The sequence below is a fragment of the Apteryx mantelli genome, chromosome Z, assembly GCF_036417845.1.
Source record: "Apteryx mantelli isolate bAptMan1 chromosome Z, bAptMan1.hap1, whole genome shotgun sequence".
NCBI classification, from domain to species: domain Eukaryota; kingdom Metazoa; phylum Chordata; class Aves; order Apterygiformes; family Apterygidae; genus Apteryx; species Apteryx mantelli.
In genome coordinates, this window is record NC_090020.1 from 51,509,221 (window position 1) to 51,530,908 (window position 21,688).

The 21,688-nt window shown below is 38.1% G+C and overlaps 1 protein-coding gene across 1 annotated transcript in view; it reads left to right on the forward strand.

Annotated features, from left to right (window-relative positions):
• The window catches only part of MCTP1 (multiple C2 and transmembrane domain containing 1), a 297,839-nt gene that overhangs the window by 86,987 nt on the left and 189,164 nt on the right, over positions 1-21,688 (forward strand). The window lies entirely within an intron of this gene.

Sequence of the window (21,688 nt, forward strand, 5' to 3'; positions counted from 1 at the left end):
GAAGGAGCAATTTTCTTAGTACGTGGGATTTCGCTGGAAAAACACTGATAATTTATTTTTAATGATGGCATCTGTATCTTTGTTTCTAAAGGTGGATCATGAGAGAATGCTTACCTGCACATACATGCACACACACATGCGCACAAACCACAACTTTGGCAGAGAAATTATGGCATCTATTCATTGTTTCAGGTTCCCTGTCTCTGGCATGTAAACATACTTTTTCAAATTATCAAAGAGCGAGCGGGTGCCAGCTCCCACGCTGAATAATATAAGAGGCTTTTTCTCTGCTGGAGTAGTAGGTAAGCAGAACTGCTGTATCAGTATGGAGTTTCCAGGGTTTTTTGGTATTTGCGTATTGCAGAGAATCAGGTGACTGATGTAAACTTGGCATTAGTCATGTAAAAAGCAAAATAAACAAGCGACCCTGCTGTCTAGTTTTCTGTTTTTTTGTTGTTTTTTTTTCCTCTCTCGCACAGTCTCCTATATAAACATGTTGCCATTCAGTATACTGGCCAAAATATACCAAGCATTTAAATCTTTCTCATGTTTAAAGATTTACTGTCAAGTATACTGTTTCGTAGGCTGACTCCGTATAAGTAAGTGGGCTTGCTGCAGAAGTTAAACCAAGTTGTGCCCCTGACATACTGGCAAAGGACAGTGGGTCAGTGTCAACATCTATTTGCAGCAATTACCCCAGTCCTTCCAGAAGTATTGTTGTTCTAAATGCTGTGTACTTATATCTTCCTCTTTCAGATGTTGATTTATGACCCCTCTGTTAGCCCTGCTCCAGGCTATTCTTTTGTGGATGCCATATGCAAAGAAACATTTTTACTTGTTTGTTAGTAGCGTAATAGTATACGCCATGGGATGCATACCAGTTTAACCTGGTTCTGGAGGTGTGTTCAGTTGATAGTATCATCCCTGGGTGATGTTACAATTTTCCTCCAGACTTGCTGCTTCTACCTCTAGAAAAATCCTCTCCACCAGGGCTTGCTGTGAAGCTCTTGGAAGGACAGCTGTGGTCCTTGTGTTAGGATTTTTTTTCTCTTGATATGTATTAAAAACTGCTTTATCCTAGTCAGTCTTTTTTGATAATACTCAGGTAGGTACGAGACCCCCCCCGTCTTCAAGTTCAGAAAGAACTTCTCACTTTTATGGTTACTTTTCTGAGAAGTACACTGACAATAAACAGGACTAGCGTAATTATTTCCAAGACTTCCATGTGTACAAGGAATAACTAGTTTCAGTTTTTTTCAACTGGTAGCAATTGATTGCTCAGTGGTCTATATGGACAAGGCTGGAGGCCTTTAAGAGGCCTACATAATCAATAATGTTAGTAGAGATTTTATTTATTTTCCCCCTATGTTTCAGTAGGAAACTCAGTATCTGAGAAAAGTGTATTTGATTTCATCTGCAGAAATGGTTCATGTGGGCAGATGCAAGTAATACGATGCAAAGTAGATGAAGTATGCTGCTACTGCTCTAGGCAGCACAAAATATTCAGGGGCATTAGTCAGGATATAGGGAAATTGGCATTAGTGGTTTGAGCTGAGATAAATCATTTACAGCAGTTATGTCATAGTTTTGTTACCATTGTTTTTAGTTGTCATCATTAACGGTTATGGTTACCTGTTCTGCTTCTCAGTTATTAAGTTAAAGCCCCTGTGGGATGAAGAGGTACTGCCCTTAACTGGATTCTCAGTACCGTAAGCTGAGTAGTCTGAAAAATTGTTCTGTACTGTGAAGAGGCAGCTCTGTCATGTTTGTATAGTGCTAAATTTGCTTGTAAGGGATTAGATTAGACTTTCACCAGTAGTATAAGTATTTGCATTCTGTGAAATTGATTAAAAAAAAAAAAAAAGCTAGCTCGTTTTAAGCAAAGTTCTTTCTGAGGTGAAAGACAAATATACTGCTTCTAATGTTGAATGGAGTATGCATATATTCTTCCAATTGGACGTTATTTTAGTGTTACGATTATGATATTTTCATGTATTGAAAATGATCTGTCCTTTAGCTCACATTAGTATTCCTATGTTACCTCATTAATTCTGAATTAACTTGGAATGCTAAATGGGGAGCAAAGGTAACAAAACTCATATTTTCCTTTTGAGCCATGCAACAGACTCTTGAAAGCCTGATGCTGCTCATGGAGCTGTTAAGTTCTCTGCAGGCAAGTAACAGCACTGTCTTCTAAGTATTAACTGAAATAAGTTGTTCCACTGTTTCAGGTTAATATACACTGTTTTAACTATTGTGCTTTATTCAGATGAATAGATTAGCGTGGTAAATCAAAGTTGATTATTCTTAATGCATTTAGCTGTGAGTAAAAACACTTCTGATTTCAGTTGCTTGTTTCAAAAAGCGGTCATCTAACTGAAATTTCCAGATAGTCTTTAGAAAATGATCTGTGTTTATTAAGAGCTTCAGCAGAAATTGTATATTTTAAAAACATTTTACTCAGTATCGTAGGTTCATTGTCTGCTGCTTAATTTCTCATAGCAGAGAGCTATGAGACCTGCTTTGCCTTGCAAAAGTAATAAAATAACTGATTTCTCTTCCTCTGTAGTATGGTTTTAAAATCAAATTTGCAGAATGTTAATCAGCCTGATGATACATTGCCATCTGCTTTTAGAAACTGAGGAGAGAGGCACCTTTGAAAAAGGAGAAGACTGAGACCAAAAAATAACTTTCCCTTCTCCTGTCATTGTATAGAGTACTGCAAGGTACTCAGTGTAGTATCTTCTCTTCCAAATACTATTTGAGCACTGAGGACAGCATTTTTCAGTCCATAGTCATTTCCTTCTCCTCCGCCTTTGCTGGCATGGAAGAGAGGGTGATCAGTGGCTCTGAGGGAAGTCTGTGGCATGAGCAACCAGGAGGTGCACAAGGGGAGCCAAGGAGACCGCAGGCAGCTGGGACAGCTTGTGCACAGACCTCTCGGCCAGGCAGGGTGGATTTTGGCGCGGGGCGACCTCCATCCGTGCCTGCCCCATGAGGTCTGGCATGTGAGTGGAGGCAGTTGGGAGGTATCAGCCGAGAAGGGAGTACCTGGGGCTGGATTACTGGTGCAAGGGTGGACCTGAGGGGCAAAGCTAATGATCTCCACCTCTCCGTTTTATTTGCAAGAGTAAGGGGCTCGTTGGGGTCCCCGTCAATGGCGTCCCTGTCAATGGCATCCCCATTCCAGCATGTTGTTGGGGTCTTGAGCAGCCAAGTGCTTTTATCATCATAAAAGGTGATGGCTGTTTTACCATCTTTCAGGCCACTTTCACAGAAGGATTTTGGCCATGTTTAAGAATGTGTCTTTTAGTGTTTTTTCATTTGGAGCACTATCTGTCATAGTTTTGAGGGCAGACAGCAGTGTTAGATGGCATTACTTAAAAAAAAATATATATATATATATATATATATATATATATATATATATATATATATATGCCTGAAAAACTCTTCTTGCTTTCTGTAGTGCTTTGTCCTCTTGCTTGTTTTTCCGTTTTGGAAAAGAAGAGATTCTTTAGAAATTGCTATTAAGCGAGAAGAGCAACATACGTGCTACTAAAATGAATTCATTGTTCTCTGGAGCTGCAGTCTTGGTAAGTGAGAAAGGGAGATAACAAACGTTCCTGTTCCTTTTGCAGGCCCTCTTGCAGCAGTATTGGAGTGCTGTGCTGGTCATCCGTACTGTAAGGGAGAATTATTACTGTGCTTTCAGTGAAGGTAAAAAAGGGGACATGGAGGGATTAAGTGATATGTGCGAGGGCACATGTATGAAGCTGAAGCCTTAGAAGCTGTACAGATCCTCATTTTAACAACAAAACCGTCACTGCCTATCATTTATTTATAATGAAACTTTGCTGTTATAGGGAAGTATATTTTGTAGTAGAGAAAGGAGATATTGTACTCATTGAGTTGCTTCTAGTAGTTAGAAGTAGTCTGCCAAAATGTAAGCTGTCTTCAGCTCTTGGCACAAAGATTTCAGTAACGTCTTCTATAACTGATCTTCCCCATGCTATGGGAGTGATGACGTTTTGTGGTTTCTTCACATTCATTTCCTATGATATGTATTATTTTAGTGCATCTCATATGGTCCAAGTCTGTTGGAACCTGTAGTCACTGTCTTGTTCTGTAAGTGAATCTGATGTTTACTCTTTTTTCCTTAGGACTGTGTTTTGGGGTTTGTTGTTGTTGTTCCTGAAGTGAGTGCCAAAATGATACTAAACTTCACCATTTTGAAGTGATAAACTAAGCTAAAATTAAGAAAGAAAGAGGTGGAATGTTCTGACTTAGTAGCCAACTTGTGTACGTAGGCTATGTGATTGATATGAAATAAGTAACTGTGCCAAACTTTATTTCCTTTTGTAGAAAGGTGCTGTTGAGGAACAGCCTGGAATTTTTAATAGATTTTCATTAGGCCCATGAATGGCATGTGTGTGTATATGTAGATGTGTGTATATATGTGTGTGTGTGTGTGTGTGTGTGTGTGTATATATATATATATAAAACAGTTATTTCAGTGTTTCTTTCCCACCAAGGACTTCCTGAGAAAAATGATTTGGATATTTGGTCATAGCCTGAGTGCTTTCTGGCTATTCATACTGTTTAAAACCAGTATTTCAAAATCACACCGCTGGATTTTAATCTGAACTGACATATTTCACTGTAAACTGTGCCAATCCAAGAGGGGGTCCCAATTGTCATGTGGCCTCTGCAGGAGTGAGGGAGTCTAGGAAGAGGGAATCCGCATTTCAGAACTGTTCTAATTTCTCATCTGCTGTGGAGGATTATGCTTGATGCAGGCAAACCAAAGCTTAGAAACCTGAGATCCTTTGGATCAGAAACGGTCTGGTCTGAGATATAGAGAGATGCTAAAGGAATAGAACTGACAGCAAAATGTAAAAGAAATGCAGGGGTTTTAAGGAATGATTCAAATTAAATTAAAATAAGATTTTCTTCTCTGGGTGAAAATTAAAGAAATCCAGTTAAATGTCATAGTAAAGGTATGTAAGACTGGATAGACTTTAATGCCGTACAAATAATGATGTCTATCCAGCTGTGGAATACTTGTACTTATTCAGTTAGCGCAGTGTGTATTGAAATTCATTTAAATAAAATCTACACTGTTTTTTGTCTTTCACTTCATAATTCTCATCTCAATTCCTTCTTTTTCAGCTTCTGGTATTTCTGTGAGTGTAATGATCAAAAAGAAATTTCTCTGATGTTTACATACAGAGATTAATATTAGATGCTATCTGAATATTGTTTTTTAATCTCAAAATATTTTCAGAGATAATATGAAGAGATAAAAAGTATGTGTTTTCTTTCATTTACATAAAATACACATATTCATTTATTAAAACGAATATTTAAGTTTAGTATTTCCCCTCTTCAGGTATTCTTTGAAAGATCTGTCTATGGCTGTTCTGAAATTAAACGTTCCCCAGGTGAATCTTTCATATTTGGTTCATGCCACTGTTTAACAAACAGGTTACCAAACCGTACAGTATATGCTGTCTGCTGCATTGGGGGAAGGGGAAGGAGGCAGTTTTCAGCGTTTAAAGATGCGGAGGTAGTTGAGTCATTTCCTCTGAATATGTGCAGAAACATATTCACATATCAAGACTTCATCTTACTTTCGTTCTGAGTAGCTGCAGTTCATAGCAGTAGTCAAGTGGTGTTTGCACAGAGCCCTTGCCACCAGCCAGAAGTGAGCAGTGCTCCTGAGCAAGTTGTCAGCTCCGAAGGCTAGTTTAGCTTCACAGGTATCTTTGTGCAGCAAAAGATGTTTAATTCCCTCCTGTGACACTATTTTAGATAGCTGAAAGCTGAAGGAACTTCTTGATTTGCACCCGGTAAGGTAGGAATTTAGTTTCTTTGTAAAGTATAACATGCTCTGATGTAATATTAGATGCATTCTGTTTTAAAATGTTTTAAAATGTAGATAATTTAAAACTATGGGTTTGCATGCTTTTGGTGGAAATTGCATGCCCTCAGTGGATAATATAGAATGAGGAAAAATATTTCTTCAGTTTAAAATGTACAAAATCACAGGTAATGGAGAGAAAGTAGCATCAGTTGCTTACGGGCACACTAGTGTTTGCTCTAGTTTAGAATATAGGAGGCTTTCTGTCTCCAAAGAACAGTACTGAAATATCATCTTTGTCATTCTCATGCTGAACTCTCCATGTTAACAGAAACATCTATTTACTTAATTACTTCTGGGTTTGGTGGGTTGAAGATTGCCATTCCACCTTTCCAGTTGCTCTCAAATACTCAAATTCTCCTTAGAGGTTTATGGATTTTTAAAGAATTTTATGTCTGTAACACTTTCATGCTTTAATGGTAACTGAAAATATCTAAATATCTAGGCAATGCACACTCAATTAAATCTAGTTTTTACTGTAAGATTAATTGACATTGGAGTCTTTTTTTAAAATGTTTTTGCCATTTGTAATTTAATAGCCTAGGGTTATCCTCTAACATTAGTCTTTTGAACTACAAGTACAAAAAGCAGTAAGGAAATTTCTTTTAGTATCAGTTTAGTCTTGTTTCATAGCGACTCTGTCGCTGTATTTTTTTTTTTTAAATTCAGTATAATTCCAATGCTGTGTTCTGATAGCTGTATTTTATGAAATTTATTTTATAACCCTGTCATATAATATAAAGCTGCTACTGAGTAACCTGAGTTACTTGGGGGGGTGTGTGTATTCTTAATTATTAGTAGTAATAAGGATAAACTATGTTAGAGATATTTTAGTATGATTTTCTGCTGTGAAAATGTGGACAGTATACATACACTGTCCACAATGTCTGATGATTGATTTTCTGGAGGGAGTGATGCATACAGCATACACTGGCTGCAGGTATTTATCTCCTTTTGAAATGGAGACAGCTCATTGTTCTTAGGTCCTACTCTGATACGGATGTGACACCTGTCTCTAGTTCCTGACCGAGTTATCCTTCATGTGCAGGGCTGGCTGGAGCTTGCAGTATGATTCTGCACTCTTCAGGCAAGTGGGAGGATTTTTGTACTTGATACTGCAAGTTTCTTTGAAGATGATAGAAGTGCTAGCTGTCAGAAACCAGGTAGTGCTGTACCTGCATGAGATTTAGTCTTTGGTAAAAATAGAAAAAGGAAGTGCAGACATGATTTTAGTGCTTCAAGGAATGATGTTTTTAGGATTTTAACATTTATTTTGAATGCGAAGAACATGATTTTAATCCCCTTAGAGACCGCTTTTGTTTTCCCATTCACGCATGCACTTTGTGCATATGCATCACATGCATAGAAGTGCAAGTGCATGTGTACTTGCAAAAATGTACTCAGCCTGTGTAACTTCCAATAATATTCTTGAAACTAAAATGGCATGGGAGTAATCATTCATTCATTGTCCTGGGAACTGAACACTATTGCACAGATGAAAGTCGGATCGAATTTGTTTCATGATGCTTTCCATTTCTTCTGCTGAAGGAAGCAGATTTTTTTTCACTTTTGAAAATGATTATACTATTGGGACTTTTGTGAGTGGGGTAAATTTAAAGACCTTTTTAAGATTCTGTGAAGTAATTTAAAAGCAAATTTATTCTTGGTGCAAATACATTAAATTGACTAGAATTACACTGGAAGTGAATTTGTCTTAATGACCTTAGAGAATCTATGACTTAATTGCTCCACTGGAGGAAAAAAAAATTCTTATGCTGTCATATTGTCTCTTGGATTTATGAATCATATATGGTCTGCACAGAAGGTCTCATGACATACGGATATCCTAAAGCTATAGAGTTTTCTGAAAAAGTGACACATGATCATGGAGTATATTTTGTATTAAGAGGTGTGTTTTATTCTTTTTTTTCCTGTTAACTTACAATTGAACTTTGGCGTGGGGGGGGGAGGGTTAAGTAACTGATAATGTAAATACTTTCACAGTACTTATTGACTAAATGATGTAAAAATAAGCTCTGACAACTTCCTTGGTGCTGTTTTTTATTTTTACTTAGGAACCATGGTATGTTATATCCTTATCAAGGAAGCAACTTCATATTTATATAGCGATATGCAGTATGCCTTGCTCTGCCATTGAAAATAATGGATTGCTTTACAGTAAAATAAGACTGGAGTATCTAGGGGGAAAGGTTTAAATTACAGTGTATGGGAGCATCGTAGCATAAAGGCATGTCATATATATGCTTTTTTTGAAGTATTCAGTGTTTATGCATGTCTTAAGCATCCTCTGCTCTTGAGAGGGCAGAAAGGAAGCCAGTTCTGAGTACCAGCTGCAGCAGTGCTTTACCAGCCTAACCAAAACTGGAAGGCACAACAGTGCTTTGAGAAAAGGTAGCTGAAGTCAGCATACACTTTGTTTATTCTGATGTTTTTACGTACGTACATACATACATATATAAAATGAAGTGCTGAGTGACCTCCTAAAAGTGAAAAATAAACTTGTGAAAAATAAACAGGGGTCATGAAAAATGATTTAAAATTAACTTTATTTGGGGTTTTATTTTATATTTGAAATGTGTTTTAAAGTGCAATTCTCTAATCAATTCATCAAGGTCTTTTACATATTTAGTATATTTTTAAATTAACTTTTATTTAGAGATGCTCATTTTGTAAACAGTCATGAGAGATTCTGGTAAGTATAAGACTAAGGCCAGTAAACAACTCAACATTCCTGTGGGATAAGATACCCTGTAACTTTTAACTTTTTTCAGAAGGAGGATGAATAATCTGATAATAAAATTTGCCCTAGAAATACTACACACACTATTTGTTATATTAATTTAGTAGTTAATGAAGGGTGGTTTCATTCTTTCTAGCATCTTCAGAACTAAGAGCAAACCTCTCTCCCTTGTGACTCTAGGTTTTTCTTATAAACAATTTTTGCCCAATTTCCCTCTAAAATAAAAGTGGATAAAAGGGACAGGGTAGGGAATGGGATTAGGGAGAAGGATACTGCAACAAATCCCAGTAGACTTGAGCAAGCTGCCTTGAATTTCAAAATAATTCCTATTCTGTTTTAATGATCCTCCTTGAAAGGATTAACCCAAGTGGAGAAACCACCATGCATAGCTAGGTCAAATGAAGTATATCAGTAACAGTGCAAAGAAAGCACTTCCTCTGGGAGTCCACTGAAATTTGAGAGGCCCCTGTTTATTTGGGATTATCCATGAGTTTTCTAGCAAGCTGTCTGCTTGTGGAAGAAGTTCAGTTCTTCCTGTTACTCCACTGTGTTTGGGTATGTGCCAGTCCACTCGGACTGAAGAACTTCCTAGTCAGCATTGGTGAATGAGGCAAAATTGGAGATATTGCATCCATTGATGGTACATAGGAAGAAATAACTCCTAAGTGTTAAGTCATTTCCTTCTCACCAACTAAAGCTTGAGTCAGAGCGCTTCATTTTGCTAAGTCCTGTCTTCTCCTGTCCTTAACAGTTCGTAGTTAGCAGTCAGTTGTTTTGCTTGTTTCTTCCACTTTTGTTTTATCTTATTCTGGAATTGGGATTATGTTGCCCATTGTGGGATTCATTGTGAGCCTAACTGACAGCAACACAAGATGCTTGTTGTGCTGTAGAGGGTTGCCTCTAACCAGTGTGATGTGAGCCTCTGTGATGGGATAACAAGTGTGCTGCCTGCAGGGTAGATCTGGGATGAACTAGTTAGCAACAGCTACCTGTGAATGGTCTGATCAATTTTATGGTAGGGTGTGGAGAAGTCTTTCATTTCAATTTCTCACAGCCACTTTACCACACACTGGTCCCTCTATCTGGGCAGTGACTGTTCTAGTCTGGCTGTAAGACCGAGAACTGTAATGCTCATATATGCTTTCAGGGAGGCTGAATAATATGGTGGTAATTACCTACTTTACAAAGATGGACAAAGTTTAGATTATGTGAACAGCATACACTGAAAGGCAGAAAATGTTCACCTGTCACCAGTGCTGATACTACTTCTCCAGAGCTGCATATTCCACAGATCCCTTCTGGTGGTAATTTGTCACTTATATGTGACAAATGTTTATTCTAGTGGTACTGACTGTACATTACTTCTCTGCTTAATTTCCTGATATTGCCCATTCACAATTAGCTTGTCCAGTTATAATGATACTGGCTTTATTGGTGCTCACAAATTAATTTACTTCTGGAAATTTTTTTATATTACTACAGTGATACTCTTGCTTTACTCAAAGATGCTAGAACAAACGTATCTTCAGAGAACTGTGCATATTTTTGTGATGATGACGCTATTTGCATTAAGGAAATGACCAGAACTTTTTTCACAGTATAAGTACACAAGACGATATGAACAGTTGTCTCCTGAAAAATGACAGTCTATTATTTTTGCTCCTCTTTTTTTTCCTCTGGAAAAGTTATTTATTTATCAACTCTCTGTTTAAGAAAGATAAGGGTTCATATATGTTTCCTTATCACTGGTGTCATTTGGGAATAGTTCCCAATGCTTATAAAATGTTGGGGCTACTTGGGCATCATTATTAGTAGACTAGATTTCCAAATTTATTCATGAATCAGAACTGTATCTCATGAATTGAGGAGGGAAACATCTTTCAGAAGAGTCAAGTCTTGAACATAAGCCGCCCAGTTAAGAAATTCAAGGCCTAAACCAGCTAATAACTCAAAATTCTTCATCCATCTCCAGATGACGAAGCTGTGGTAACAGCCCATTGTCTACAACTGGAAGCAGTTGTAAGATCTTCCATGTCTGATTGAAGAGAATGGCTACACTGCCTGATACACTAAGAAATTGTTCACTCTGAGATTGTTGGCTGTCCACGTTTTTCAATACACAAAGTTCTCTTAGATTGTGTTTTGTTGAAAACCTGTTGCAGGACTAGAAGATAACATATCAACCTGAATAGGTGGCCATTTTGTCAAGCAGCCTGAAAAGAAGTACTCATTAGGTGCATACAATACAGACTCAAAGAATGCAACCACTGGCACCCCGGGGAATTGATAAACAACCAGTGGACAAGCCTCCAAGAGTCATCAAAGGTTAGGTGTCTAATCACTGCCCAGAAACTGAGGCATTTTGAGATACAGCTTAATAAACAATTTCAATTCTTTTTTTATAATGTTATTATTTTTATTATTATTGAAAAGAACCTATCATTGGAGATTACTAGAAGGAAAGAAGTCATAACTCTTTTAAGGGAAAGCATTCTACATCTTCTTTTAGCTCATCTGAAGAGCTTCATCATTGCTTCACCAGTCTACTGACTGACTTTCCATCTGAAAGCTGCCTACATCTTATTTCACTTTCTCTGGCCCTGATTAATAATTTATGGCAGTAGGGGTTTATTCTGGAGGCTGGAAGTTATCCTGTCATTTTCTGATGCTTGCCAGAAAGGCACTAAGTAATGCTCACTGAAAAGGACTTTTCCATTTTATCTGGCATTTGGTGATGCCAGCCCCTAAGCAGATATGTACACTGCAGAACACTTGTGCTCTGTCATGGATACTGCTGCTCAGAAAGGATTCATTTTTACTTAGGAAATCAGTAAGGGTTTAGGTTCTGTCTTTTCTTTTTGAATAGATATTTCTTCCCCTCTAATATGTGATACATCAGTACAAGATTCCCATAAATTCTTAAGGGGTTTGATATTGTGCAGTCTCAATTTTGACAGGCTTTTAGGACACTTCTGAGAACTTCTGACCAGATTACTTTCTCCCTTTTGTCATCTTGTATCAGTCAGTGATGGAGCTGAAATGTGAGCAGTTTGCCAATTCTCTGAAAGATTAGGCTTGCTTTTTTGCATAAGGCATGGACCAGGGAACAGTGGCTTTTACCATTGTAGAACTGGGCATCCTCCTGCTCTCCGGCTAAAAAGCACCACTGCTGCTTTTGCTTGCAAGCTGTATCCCACTCAACAGTTGATCTCTCTCCTGGGAACTGTGTGTATTAGGATAGGGTTAAAGAACAGTAGACCTAGAATAGTACTTCTGAACTGGCTACAACTTCTCATCTTGCAGGCTTGCTAATCACCCTGGCACGTGCTACTTCCGCCATCCCCAACTACTTCTGAGGGTAACAAAATGACTGTGCCAGCTGGCTCTGATCACTGGGGCCTCCATTAAGCTCTTGAAAGGTCTGAGCAGTAAATCTATGCGTAGGAATTTGAAAATCCTCACTTTGGTGAAGAACTGAAATCTCTAGTATCATGGACCAGTAATACCACATTTCAGTATCAGTCATCATTCCCAGTGTGGAGTTTTCCATTGTGGATCATCAGTAACACAAATGTTAATTTTGAAGTGCTGGGCCATTGCAGCTCCTAACTCAGGAAAGCATACATTAATTTTTTTCCTCTACTTAAACAGTTATTTAGTCAGTTATGACAAGCAGAGGAATATCTTAAAGTATCATTTAAGAGTTCTGAGCTTTGCAGTAGATAGGAAAAAAGTATGGCTTCAGTAATTTTTTTTTTCCAGACTGTTCAGCCTTATAGTATTATGCATATTTCCAGTATGGAAGACTACTTTTTGTCATGTCCAAAATTGGAAACAGTGAATTACTCCTTAATTGGCACCTTCCAGGTGGACTGAGGTTCTCAGCCTCCAAGATGCTTAACTATGTAGTTGGATAGATGACTGCAGAAAATGTATATGCAGTCATTAATTTGCATCTCATTCTGTTATGAATGATTATGCAGTAGATGTCTCTGCTGAGCTTAGGATGTTGCGTGGACAATATATTAGCTGTGAGGTTGAGGTTTGTTTAGTAAAAAGTAATGTGCGTAAATGTGTGTTAACAGACTTAAGTATAAAAGTCCAGCTTTGAAAAGTAGATTTGGGATATGGTCTGTAAAGGAGAATAAAAGAGAATGCAGCTGTATGAAGGATGTGCTGTAACTATGGATGTCAGACTCTTCCAGTAAATCAGCAAGAAATATCATTGGCCTAAGGTAATGTAGCATCATCATCTCAGAGTAATAGCAAAGCTTCATTTACTGTGGAACACTGAAAAAAGTTACTTGCTTAGGACTGTGCTCCTAACACTTTAACAATAAATTGGGCAGATGTTGAGACTCTCAAAAATATGAGTGTCTCTTTGTGGAATCTACCTAAATAAAATATAGATAATAAGGTTGGGAGAGACTTTCAAAGGTCAGCTGGTCTATCCCCACTGCAGCATGTATAAAGACTGTTAAGCATCATACAAGAAAATGTATTTAAAGGAACAAGGACAGTCAGAGTGTTTTGTTTAGAGACGTCAGAAGCGTCTGTAATGAAGAATCTTAGTATTCTGTATTTTTGAGTGTAGACTTGACCTGAATATGGTTTAGGATGAATTTAGTTTCCAGTTTTTGGAAGTGTTTTCTTCAGTTCAAATCAAAGTGATCTCAGTTATAATTGCTGCTTGCAAATTCTTTGCTCCATTCTAGCAGAGTCCCTGATGAGTAATTATACTTTTGATGCTGTATTTATATTAAGTGGTTCTCTTCAGAACAGTTACTAGTTTCCATGCAGCAAGGAAAGATGCTTCTGGAAAGATACTTTTAGTGCATTCAGATAATACTGATTAACTGGAATAGTTTTGTACTGAGAACATGTCAAAAAGAGTTGTCCTTGGTTTGTACCTTCGCTACTGAAAAGCAAGTTATTTTGTAAATCAAGATCAGTTACAAAAATCTCTAATAATTTTCTCAATTTATTTTTGCTATCTGTTTTTAAGAAAAACCTGAAAGTGTGTATAAAAAAAAAAAAAAGTGCCCTTCCCACTTTTCTTACTCTATATTTTTCCTTTGAAAGATTTCCCAGATCAGCATCCTCTGTATTCGTTGCAAAGAGTAAAACTGCCAAAAAAGGTCTGTACTTATCTCAAGATATTAGAGACCATATAGAATATAGTTTTGATATTTTCTTAGTCACTGAACTAAAGTCAGAATTTATGTGCCTTTGGTTCCAGAAAATAAAGCTTTTCTTGTGCTTTAATACAAATAAGCTGAGGTGACTATATGCAGTCAGGAAAAAATTCCTTTTCTGTGGACTTAGCTTTCAGGTTTGCAGGAATTAACACCTAAAATTTGTAGGTGGTAAAGGCAAGATGATTTTGATAATATAGTTAAAAAATATTTTCCTCCAGTACTTTTGAAGCTTCCATTTATACTGGATTTTACAACCATGTTGTAAGTAAATTTTTTCTTGCATTAATTTTCTGAAGTGGTAGTTCACAATGTTAATTTTCACAGAAGTAACAACCTAAGAGCTCAGTGGTATGAAGGAATAGGGTGACAGTAGTCCTGTGTATTTGGGTTGTATTCAAATATATATAACTGGATATGCATTTGCAGAGTTAGGGCTCTTTTTGTTTAATGCCTTGTGTAGGTTGCTGTTGTATAGCCAAAGTGTGACTTAGAAACATAGGTGTCTTTTGGAGAAAATAGATGGTGGTTTTCTTAAAAACACAGTAGAATGTTTCCTTCTGTGTCACCAAGGATTCTTCTAAGAGAAAGCAGTAAGAGTGCCCCAGCCATTGTGCTCATCTGAGGTTTCAGTTAGCTACGCTGAATCAAAAGTGCATTGATTTATGTAACATACCTATTTAATTTATTCCTGATCTCCTCTGTAATGTTATTCAAAAGGGAATTATATACAACCCATCCCTCCCTTCAGCTTCAGCAGCCAACTTTTGAAAAGGCCCGTGCAGCGGCAAGAGACACTTTTCTTCCCTTGGGTAAGGAAGATAGATACAACCACTGCTGCAGACAAAGGGATTTCTTTATATCGGCCTCCACTGCAAAAGCTGTCAGAGAACAACTTACTCCAGGTGTGCTATTTCCTAGTTTAATGAGAAAGTATTATCAGAGAGGTGGGTGCTTAAAAAAAAAAGTTTCTGAGCAAACTGATAATCGCTTTGTTCAGAGAGGAACACTGAAGTGTTCAGAAGAATTTAAGAATAAACTGGCTGAATTTTTAGCAAAACCAGTTTTAGCTGAAAACAGTAACTATGCTGGAGGAAAAAAAACAATCTTAAAGGCAATGGACTGATGTTGATACTTCTGTACTTACTATCTTGATTAAAAGCTAGTTACAAATTCACGATAGCAGCTGAAATATCAAATACAGTAGTTCTAAACTCATGTCTCCTACAAAAGGAATTGTGACTCAGTAATACACTAAAAAGCTTTCAATCCATCAAAACAGTACCACAAGAAGGGAAGCAAAGTGGTAAAACGTTGTTTGGACTTTCAAAAGAACTTTTACGGAACCCTTTACAAGAAGTTAATGAAATGGAGCTTGAGGCAAAATGCTTCTGTGGATCAAAAGAGGAAAAAAAGTTGGAAGAAAACAGACTTTCTTCAGTCCTTGAAAAGCTTAGTCTCGATCCCTGTACCTATTTCTTGTGTGTAGGTGAACTCTTGTGACTGTAAGGGACCACGATGGCCCCAGAAGGATTTTCCGTGGTTGCAGCAGCCACTTCTTGTGGAGCAGAATCCAGGTTGAGAGCTTCCAGTTTTTGATACAGCAAGGGGGCATGATAATGGGTGTTTGGGGGCGGGGGGAGGTAGGATGAAGTGTGACAAAAATAAATTGTGGTTGCTTTACTCAAGCATAAACTTACCACTCTGGAGGAGGAAGAGGGCTTGTTTGTTCTATTTTATGCCTGTTTCACTGCCTTAGTCTCTGTAAGTGATGCTGCAGGAGTGAAATTTTATAGTCGATTGGAATGAATAAATGGTGGCCAACAGAGGTTTCCATCCCAAAACAGGATATGACCACAAAAGGAAGGAGCAACAACCTGGCTGAATCTCTTCTGATTGCTTTGTCAATACCACTAGTGGCTTGCTTTCCTTTGCTGCCAGGCTGGATTAGTGCTTTGACTGAAATGAGTAATTTGAAGTGTACCTATGTATACCAAAACTTTGAAAATGTTGATACGCTTACATCTTTTACTATTATTTGTGCATCTATTTATTGAGTTTGCAGAAGGAAATGTAGCAAGCTGTTGAAAGTAATCAGTTTGATACTGAAAATAAGCAGTTTGGTGTTTTTGTTGCTTTCAAACAAAATCAAACAACAATTAGTACAGATATCGCAATAAAAATATTCCAGTTGTTCTGAAGATATAAATGGTCAGTGTTGGTATTTGATTCTTAAGGGTTTTCTTTAATCTCTCTTTCAATAGCCCTTTCACAAGTAGCCCTTTCACAGGAAAGAAGAGGCTGGACATTGTACACAGTTATGACTACACAGCGTATGTCCTGGAATTATAAACTAGTCATATTCAGGACATTGACATATAAATGTGTATGTATATGATGTGGTGCTAAATTAAGTGGTGTTTGTATTCTGCAGAAATTGTTAAATTTATAGTTCTTTCATAATTGAGACAGATTTCAGAATGTGTGTGTGTGTGACATTATTGTCATTATGTGATAAAGAGCAGATATGCAAAATCTGACTTTACAGTTCATCAATCCATTTTATCCAAATCAAAATCTTGACAACCGCAGTTGAGGCTTTACATATTACTTAAAATAGTCATGTCATATCTATGGGAAACATCTGCTATGTGACAAACTTCAACAGTAGCAAGTCCCATCCAAAGCACATATGTGGTTAATTAGAAAGCCTGTTGATAGCCTGTATAAAATGCTGCTAATAATCTCTGCACGTTTCCAATAATATTTAAAATCCCAGAATGCTTTTTTATATTTGTATTAAAATATCCTCACTTTTTTACAGCTGCTTATTTACCTATGGAGTAGAGGAAGTCAGGTTGGATGAGATGAAAAGGGATTTAGTTCTTTTTACTTTGGAAGTTCCTCAGCTTTTGCTGACTTGCCATCAACCGGAATACTAGCATACTGCAAGTGTTTAGGACATCATCGTAACTCTAATTTTTGTTTTTTTTCATAGTGTGTTTTTAATGAACTATAAAAATTATATCACGTGGGCATGGTGGTGATTTTAGTAATCCCATCAGTTTCAGAATGGCCTCATTTTTCTTCCTGTTGAGCTGAAACTGTGCTCCAACTAGTGAATATTTGCCAAAGTAGCAATACTGGATTTACCATAAAATTGCTCAGCTGTTTGGCTTTGTTACTGATGCAGCTCCTGGCCTGACATAACAGCTAGTTTACAGTCCCTTTACATAATCCAGATATGTTTAACTGTAAAAAAAAAAAAAAAACAAAAAACAAAAAAACCCCTGTTCATCTAATCATTAACCTGTTAAATTGAGTTCATACAGCAAAGGGAGTCTCATGGAATGAAAAACAGAGGTGAAGGTATTTACCTAGTTTTTCACTTCAGGGGATCTCAAAGGATTTAACAGTGAACAGTATAAATTCTTTGAAGAAAATTTAATTGATTTTTTTCCTTTTTTTCCTTTATATCCCATAAAAATGGGAGAGGCTACCAAATTTAAAAAAAAATCAAAATCTTTTATCCCTGCTTTGAAAATAGTTTGCACTTTGTGTCAGCTTGAATGGCAGAACCTCCTGAGCGGATGCTAACACCAAGCATTAGAAGACCAAGAAACAATTTCATTTCCTTGAATGATAACATTTTGTGCAATTAAACATATAGAAATCGTTAAAAGCCTTTCTTTTTGGTAAGGTGCTTAGATTCTCTACCATGGTACTTTGTGTGGCTGAATGGCAGAGCTCAGAGAGCTGTGATCAGCGGTGCAGAGTCAAGTTGGAGGCCTGTAGCTAGCGGTGTCCCCCAGGGGTCAGTACTGGGTCCAGTCTTGTTCAACTTCTTCATCAATGACCTGGATGAAGGGACAGAGTGCACCCTCAGCAAGTTTGCTGACGATACCAAACTGGGAGGAGTGGCGGATACGCCAGAGGGCTGTGCTGCCATTCAGAGAGACCTGGGCAGGCTGGAGAGGTGGGCGGAGAGGAACCTCATGAAGTTCAACAAAGGCAAGTGCAGGGTCCTGCACCTGGGGAGGAATAACCCCATGCACCAGTACAGGTTGGGGGTTGACCTGCTGGAAAGCAGCTCTGCGGAGAAGGACCTGGGAGTGCTGGTGGACACCAAGTTAAGCATGAGGCAGCAGTGTGCCCTTGTGGCCAAGAAGGCCAATGGTATCCTGGGGTGCATCAGGAAGAGTGTTGCCAGCAGGTCGAGGGAGGTGATCCTCCCCCTCTACTCAGCCCTGGTGAGGCCACATCTGGAGTACTGCGTCCAGTTCTGGGCTCCCCAGTACAAGAGGGATGTGGCACTACTGGAGCAAGTCCAGCGAAGGGCTGCAAAGATGATTAGGGGACTGGAGCATCTCTCTTATGAGGAAAGGCTGAGAGAGCTTGGCCTGTTTAGCTTGGAGAAGAGAAGGCTGAGAGGAGATCTTATCAACGTGTACAAGTATCTGAAGGGAGGGTGTCGAGAGGATGGGACCAGACTCTTTTGAGTGGTGCCCAGCGACAGGACGCGAGGCAATGGGCACAAACTGAAACACAGACAGTTCCATCTGAACATGAGGAAAAACTTCTTCACTGTGAGGGTGACAGAGCACTGGAACAGGTTGCCCAGAGAGGTTGTGGAGTCTCCTTCTCTGGAGATATTCAAAACCCGCCTGGACGTGATCCTGTGCAACGTGCTCTAGGTGACGCTGCTTGAGCAGGGGGGTTGGACTTAGATGATCTCCAGAGGTCCCTTCCAACCTCAACTATCCTGTGATTCTGTGTGGCCTGTAGCATGACAGCAGCACAAGACTTGGGCAAGGGCATGCTCTTCCTGAGCTCACCACGCTGTTTTATGTCTCCAGAATGGCTGCTGTTTTAAATGCCTAAACTTTAGACAAACATCTTATTTTACATTTTTAAAGGAACAGCTAAGCTTAATGATGAGTATGCTTATATATATTTATGCTGTGTTTGTTTTTTGGTCTTACAATAGAGTATTGAGTTTTTTCTATTTAGAAGTTACCAGTTCTCCAATTCTGCTGTTCTAGCTTATTGATAGTCATTCTAATAAAACATATATTGTCCATCATGGGCCTGTGTTATGTAGCCCTCTAATGTAACAGGGTTCAACTAACTTAAGGCTCATAAACCAGCTGACTAACTGCTGTTGGCCTGAATTGAAACTGAGCTGAAAAATCATTTATTTACACTTCCTGGGTTTAAGCTATTGGAAATAGTTTTCTTTCAGATTTCAGATGAGTTTGTATAATGTAGGTATCTTGAAAAACATGCTTAAAGGAAGAGTGCCACTTAAAGAGGCCATCAAAAATGTGGCCAGTGCGAACTCTCTATTCAGTTCAGCTCAACCACATTACATATTTTCTGGTCATGTTAGAGCATCTGTTTAACATATCATGAGTCACTAGTGAGTTGTAGCTGCAGATTCATTCATTTTAAATCTAGGCTATGGTAAAACTTACCATGGATGTGTCACCTAAAGTGAAAGTAGCTCATACTGTTGCTCATGCTGTTCAGCAAGAGAATAGCCCAAGGGAGTTTAATATCTATTAAACATGAGAGCACAACAGAGAAAGTGTGATTATTGAGATCCGTGTCTTGACCTTCTTTACATGAAGCATTTTCATCATGATTGGAGTTCTTCAAGCTGTCAAAGTTCACTGTATATAGTGACTTCAGCAACAGTGTTTGTAGTGACAAATAAAAATTTTCCTTTGAACCAAATTAATAGGGATTTTATGGGAGATTGTAGAGTCTAAAATTTAGCCATAATTTCACTAAGAAGAATATTTTAAAGTACAGTAATGACCGACTACTAATAAAAATCAATTCAAAGACATAAATTCAGGCATTGCCTTCCCTCAGAAGATTTTACTTATGCAAAAGTGAAATAATGGTTAATAAATTGCCTTTATGCTTTCAAACTGGAATATCAAAATTTTTGTTAAAGAGTTAATAAAGGAAAGGTATGTTCAAGACCTTGTGTGTAGACACTGAAAATGAAGCCAGGATCTCCTTCCATGAGCTTGCTTTGTCAGAAGACTTGGTGCCATCACCCTGTAGCAGCCAGTATGACACAGCGTTGTGGGCCACAGCGACTTTTGGTTGTGATGAGTTTTTCTTTCTGACTACAGAGAACATATTTTTCTGGATGTCATTAGGTAGAACGTGGCATTAAGCAAAAGTTTCTTTGAAACTATTACATGATTAGGGCAATTGTGGGCTTTGATGTACACTCTTATGTTTCTTGTCCAGTTTTCTAACGGTAGCTCTACTGCAGAACACACTAAAGTAGTCCTTTGTTGTTGTTGCTTTTTACTGGTTGACACTTTAATAGTTAAATATGTTAATTAAAAAGGTGGTTGAAAGTGGTTCTTTGATAGCTGTATTTACTATGACCACCTCTGTTTTAATTATATACTTCAAATGCTTTTCTGATGCAAAAATACTGGTTTGACTTTCTAATACTTAATGGATAGTTAATATCTATTTCCTTATTTCATTTGTCTAACACTGTGTATGTTCTGTGGGCTAGTTATATTGCTTACTGAAGTGTTTTTAGCCTCCTTGAGCAACACTCTGAATAATTACTGTAAAAATTAAAAAAAGAAAAGTTTCATTGAAAGAAAAAAGGAAGGAAGGGCACTGAAAATAAGGTGAGAAAGGGGAAGAGGGAGAGAAGCATGTTTGAACCATAAGTTTAACTGTTTAAACCATAAGTTTTCATGTAGAGCTTCTGTTGTAGCTAGGAGGGGAAGAGAGGCAGGAGTACCATGGGAAGGAATTGGGGAGGAGACTATAAATGAGGGGAGAGAGTGTGTTTTTTTCTTTTGTATTTGCAAGCTCATGTAGAAGGGCAAGAACGGGGAAGGAAGATCTTAGTGCTCATTATTTACTCCCAAAGCCAAGTTTCTTCTTGCACAATACCCCAATGAGCTGTTCCTGGGCCTGCGGTGAGGCTGAGTCTCAGGGCGGCGTGAGTTTGCCTTATTTCTGGCTGTACTAGAGCACGAGCGCTGCAGGGCTGGTGGGGGGGGGGGGATGGATTTCAGTTTCTCTTGCTGTCAACCTTGTATCTTTCTGCGGTCAGTACATTAGAGAGAGGAAAAAAAAAAAAGAAAAAGCAAGAGGATGAGTGAGGAGATAGTTATTTAAAAGAAGGCTGTGGGTGACTTCTGTGAGAATCTCATGAGGTCTCTTGATAATTTCAGACTTACTTAAGCAGTTACTTAAAAAGACCGAGGTACCACAAAATTGGAAGATAAGTATTGAGAGATTTCCTTACCCCCCACCCCCCCAAAAAAGAAAATATCAAAGCTCATCAAATTATTCTTTAAGTGCAGTAATTGTAAGAAAATTTGTTTCTTTGGAACTGATGAGTATGTCGGTATGTGGCTTGGCCAGCAGTGTGTGTGTTGTGACAGAAGGTAGTACGCTAGGCTCAGGGTTGTGACTCTGGCATACTAGACTAAAGCATGTGTTAAATTTGCTTTATTTTGTGATTTTCTTAATTCTTTAGATTTATTATTACCCTTAAAAAAAAGGGCGGGGGATAGGAAGAGAAATGACAACAAAAGTTTCTTATTGGAGTGGTGTAGGACTTGGGTGCCTGTGTTCTTCTCAGAGATGTCTCTATCACACTGCTCCCCCCCCCCCCCAGAGGACTATAATCACATAATAAAATATTGATAGCACTAGTCTTAAAAATTTGTACCTTAGCATGAAAATGTGTGATGATGGTGCTACATGTGTATAATATATGAAGCTTTTATGCATACTGTGAATGTATAATAGACA